Source organism: Paralichthys olivaceus, chromosome 12, assembly GCF_024713975.1.
Source record: "Paralichthys olivaceus isolate ysfri-2021 chromosome 12, ASM2471397v2, whole genome shotgun sequence".
Classification (NCBI taxonomy): Eukaryota; Metazoa; Chordata; class Actinopteri; order Pleuronectiformes; family Paralichthyidae; genus Paralichthys; species Paralichthys olivaceus.
This window is the reverse complement of record NC_091104.1, coordinates 2,315,269-2,321,268: the sequence shown is the minus strand read 5'-3', so window position 1 is coordinate 2,321,268 and position 6,000 is coordinate 2,315,269.

Sequence of the window (6,000 nt, the reverse complement as noted above, 5' to 3'; positions counted from 1 at the left end):
TCTCCAACCCGTCTCCTTCAAACTAAAACTCTCTATAAATTATTTTATTATGGTTCTATCTCTCCTTTTAGATAAACATCTGTTTTTTATTATTAACCAAAACGTAGTATTTAATGAATTGATTTTTCCACCATGAGTTTCACTTTTCTTCATTCAATCAACTAATTTATTGTTTTTAATACAGATTTTTAACCTGGGTTACACAAGAATCTAATACTTTTATTTAGAAGCTGTTTTGTTGTGATATTTTTTCACTGTTATTTGAGCTAAATGGAGATATGGACACTTCCTATGCTTCTATATACTCTATACTATACATCCACTGTCATCATTACACCTGATTTCTTTGGAACTATGTTCTTTCAGATACAAATAAAAACATCTATTCTATAGTTATCTTACAGGATCACATAACTGCCTCGCCCATAAGCAACTCATATACTTTTCTGGGCCATTATAATAAGTCTCTATACTCAGTCAGGTTCACTACTCTGAGTAATCATGAATTACGACCTCCTCCATTAATAAGTATCTTTCTTGATACAGGTATTGATAAAGTTCCTCTGAATCGCTCTCTAACCTATAGTTAGTACCTAACCTGTGTCTGGTTGTGAGGCCCTGCCTGGCTGAACTTGGGGCCTGACTGCAGGACCAGCTCCGTCTCCCATCTAGCCCTAATGTAATCAGTTGAAGCACTTGTACAGTCTCTGAGGTTTTTATATAACACAGATACCACCTTGATTTTTGACCCATTATATACTCGCATTAGTACATCTATCACTCCGTTTAATATTTTTGCGCTCCCTATTTCCCTTATAATATAATCCCTTAGCTGTTGTTATCTTTAAAAAAAAATCCTAATTTTTTAATCCATACATTTCTCTAAGGTCCTGAAAAGACATTATGTTTCCATTCTTTAGTATTGTACACATGGCAGTGATTCCCTTCCTCTCCCAGTTCCTTTACGTCAGGTCACTCAAGTTTGGCTTGAATCTTTCATCATATGCAATCCAGCTCAACAATCTCACTTTCTTTTCCAATCTATGCCTTTTATTGAAATCAGCCCAGATAGTCAGTGTGTGGGAAGTTATTGGATCTATTGAACCTTTGAGTAGTTTTTATCAATGTAATGTTGCCCAAAAGGGATTGCACTGGTTTGTTAGCCACCCTCATCTCAATCTCTTTCCATTTGGAGTTATAATGCTTGTCACATCACTTGACCAAGTTGTGCTGCCTCATAATAATCCTTTAAATTTGGGAGTGCCATACCCCCCCGATTCTTAGCCAGTTGCAGCATGCTATATTTTATTCTTGGTTTTCTACCACTCCAAATGAACCTCGATATGAATTTGTCCCAGGTTTTAAATCTTTCTAACGGTATCTTGACAGTAAGGGATTGCAAGAAATACAACAGCCTCAGGAAATACAACAGCCTCAGGAAAATGTCAATCTTTGAACTGAACTCCAGTGAAATGGTCGACCATTTCTCAATATCCTCTTAATTTGTATATGAATCTGATCACAATGAAAACATGGCTGGAATTATCTTCTGAAGATGGCTTATCTGTTTTGTTAGGGTTACCCCAAGATATTTTATGCTTTCTGAGTTCCATTTCCATTTATAAGCATTTGTAATTTCTCGGGAAGGGGTATAATTAAAAGCCAGAATCTGTGTTTTATTCACATTTGTTTTATATAATGAGTGGTCTCTGTATATACTTATATACTTAAATGTGTTACGCTTGTATCAGGTCTTTCTAAATATATTATTACATCGTCTGCAAACAGACTTATTACATGTTTTTGTTTTTTAATATGTATTCCCTTTATTTCCTCACACTGTCTTATAGCCTGCGCCAGAGGTTCAATGTATAAGTCAAAGAGGAGAGGGGACAGGCAACATCCTTGGCGTGTTCCCCTCTGTAGCTTTATGCTTTTTGTTAGACTACCATTAATTTTTATTCTAGCTATAGGATTCTGGTATATTGTATTGATGCATTTAATGGCTTCTTTGTTAAATCCAAAACATTCTAATGTTAAATATACAAATATCCAATTTACGCCATTGAAAGCCTTTTCGCCATCAAGACTCAGCAATATAGCCTTAGTTTCCTTCATTTGTATCGAGTTTACTATTTGCAGGGTCCTTCTTATGTTATCTAATGTTTGTCGTCCTGTAGTAAATCCAGTTTGGTCCTCGTCAATTAATTCTGTCATGAAATTCTGATATCTCCTTGCTATAATGGATGTGTATATCTTGTAATCTACATTGAGCATAGAAATGGGTCTGTAATTGTTACAATATTACAGATATGATTGCTTCATTACATGAGGGTGGCAATCTACCTTCCTTAAGGGCAGTGGCGGTTCTACATTGAGTTACTCCTCGGGCGAGGGGTGTTATATAAAGTAGAGTAATGTGTATAGTCTTTTTCCTTCGGATGCAGTTCACGCCATACATCAACCAGTCCATGTTCCTTCAACGACATGTTTACAAATTTAGATATATGTGTCTTATTTCTTTTTATACTTGTTGTGTCTACCCTATGATCCATTATCATATTAAAATCACCAGCACATATCACTATACCTTCAGATTCTAAGGCCATGACTGGTGATAATAATGATTTAAAGAATTGTTTAGTACTCTCTGGAGGGGCATATACATTAATTAACGTAACCATCTCTTCCTGTAGTTTCCCCTTCACTATAATATATTGTCCTTCTGTATCCTTGATTTCTTTTAGACATTCAAATTTAGTTGAGTTTTGTATAAGTATTGCCACACCTCTTTTGTTGCTTTGTTTACAAGTACTGTAATAGGTGTTTCTAAAACCAAATTTCTTCAGCTTTTCATGCTCTTCCTGGGAAAGGTGTGTTTCCTGCATGAAGATAACTTGAACCTTAAGTTTTCTCATTTTCAAAATTATCTTAGTCCTTTTAATTGGATTATTTAACCCATTAACATTTAACAACACTAACGATATGCTGTTCATTTATAGCTTTGGAAAATGGCATTATACTCCATGATATATATATATATATATATATATATATATATATATATATATATATATATTATATACCATGAGAACAAACAATAGCCAAAAGAACAATGAGCAACTCAGCAATAAAAAAAAAATCGAACTAAGAATACAACAGTAGGCACTTGATCCCCACGTTTCCCCCGTGGGTTGAGGGGAAATTCAGATGAAATATGGGGGCCCCTCCTTAGTTAGGTCCATTCTTGTTATCCAGATTCTCTTGAGCATCTGTCTCATTAATTCAATTCAATTCAATTTTTTTTATATAGCGCCAATTCATAATTTACATTATCTCAAGGCACTTTACATTTAAAAGTCAAGACCTTAAAACAATATTAACGTAGAGAAACCCAACCGTTCCCACAATGAGCAAGCACAGGCGACTGTGGGGAGGAAAAACTCCCTCATTAACAGGGAGAAACCTCTGGCAGAACCAGGCTCAATGTGGGCGGTCATCTGCCTCGACCGGTTGGGGTGAGGAAAGAAAAGTAAGGGGGGAGGAAAGGAGAGATGGGTGGAAAGCGGGGGAGAGAAGAGAGAGATAACAATAACAATGTAGTGATCTACAACAGGATTATATATATTAATGAATTACTGAGTTATTGTAATTAATGATAAAAATGGTGATGGTAGTTGTTGTTGTCCTGCAGTCCCGGTGCCAGAGTTATCTGAAACGAGAGAGAGAGAAGAGCCAGAGGGACTATGGGAGGAAAAAGTGACACTTTGACATGATGACATGTTAAAATAAATAAATAAATAAATAAACAGGTGTGGGGGGGCAGAGAGACAGAGGGAAGTGATGAAGTGCTCAGTGCATGATGGGAGTTCCCCCAGCAGTCTGCTTTGGTGCTGTCTAATAATGTTGCCTAAGGGGAGCATATATAAGGTGAAGAGTATTGGTCCAAGGACAGAACCTTGTGGAACTCCATGATTAACTTGCATGTGCATGGAGGAGTCATTGTTAACGTTAACAAATTGGAATCTATCTGATAAATATGATTTGAACCAGGGTAGTGCTGTTCCTTTAATTCCTATATGTTGTTCTAATCTCTGTAGCAGAATCTTATGATCTATTGTGTCAAATGCTGCACTAAGGTCCAACAAGACGAGGACAGAGACAAGTCCATCATCTGATGCCATAAGAAGGTCATTGGTGACTTTCAATAGTGCTGTTTCTGTGCTGTGATGGGTTCTAAATCCTGACTGAAATTTTTCCAATAAACCGTTACTATCTAAGTAACCACACAGCTGGTTAGAAACGGCTTTTTCTAGGATTTTGGAAATGAAGGGCAGGTTGGATATGGGTCTAGAGTTAGCTAAAACCTCTGAATCAAGCGTAGGCTTTTTAAGCAGAGGTTTAATAACGGCTACCTTAAAAGCCTGTGGTACGTAGCAGGTTAGCAAAGACATTAATCTGATTTAAAATGGAACGGTCAATTAGGGGGAGGACTTCTTTAAAAAGTCTAGTTGGAACAGCTGACAAGTAGTTGGTTTAGATGATGAAACTAACGAGGTCAGTTCAGGAAGATCAATAGAGTAAAATTTGTTTAGACATAAATCTGGTGCTATGGTTTCAGGACCAAACAATGTATTAGTGTTATTCACTGAGAGGAGGTGGTGGATTTTATCCCTGATGGTTGTAATTTTATCAGTGAAGAAGCTCATGAAGTCATTGCTTCTCAGATCTAGAGGAATAGATGGGTCAGTAGAGGTGTGACTTTCTGTCAGCCTGGCTACAGTGCTGAAGAGGAACCTGGGGTTGTTCCTATTTTCATCTATTAGTAATGAATATTAAGAGGTTCGGGCATTTCTAAGTGCTTTTTTGTAATTTATAAGGCTATTCTTCCAGGCTAGGTGGAAGTCTTGGCGAGTGGTGGAACGCCACTTCCTTTCTGGCTTCCGCGATGTCCGTTTTAGAACGTGCGTTTGGGAATTATACCATGGAGCTAATCTCCTCTGACTTACTTTCTTCTTTTTTAATGGGGCGACAGCTTCAAGTGCTGTTTTTAGTGAGGCTGCAGTACTATTTACAAAGTTATCAACTAGTGTGGGAGTAAGGTTTTGATAATCTTCTTGTATTGTACTGACACATGGCTGAGAGGGAAGGGAAGAGGGGAGCAGTTCTTTAAATTTGTGAACAGTTTTGTCGGATAGACATCGACTATAATAGAATTTCCGTCCAGAATTGACGTAATTAACAATTCTGAATTCAAATGTAAGTAAAAAATGGTCAGACAGAAGAGGGTTCTGTTGGAATAGTTATATTTTCTATGTCAATGCCATATGTCAGGACAAGATCAAGAGTGTGATTCAGGCAGTGGGTCGGTTGATTCACATGTTGAGTGAAACCAATCGAGTCTATTATTGATTTAAATGCTGAACTAAGGCTGTCATTGGCAACATCTACATGAATATTGAAATCACCTGCTATAATGATCTGATCTGTTTTAAGAACTGTTTTAAGATAATTGCATTTATCACTGCAGAAATCTTTTGTGATTTACCTCTAAACCTCTGATTAAATTATTATTATTATTGGGATCAGATGTTTTTTCCCTTCCCATAACCCCTTTTGGTCCAAAGTTCTAAAACTTTCAATACCAATTGTTTTTGTTCTCCTTTGCCTAATATAACATGGAGATCAGAATTTGATACCTTTCCAGTCAGTCAATCTAAGCTACTGAGACAACACAATGATTGAACACACAAGAAAGTGTTACTTACAGAAGTGAGGGAAGAGTTAAGAATCTTCCATTGATATGCATATATCAAATCCTCTAGTTACATCTACGCCTTGTGATGTTAAAATTAGCATATTACTCAATGAACACATCAAATCTCTACCAATAAAATCTATCAGCCAGCGTGGTGACAACAAAAATTAATGTTTAAAATTTCCTTAACCTCATTTTAACAAAACAATGGTACAGATTATCTCTCTATATACTGTCCCCAG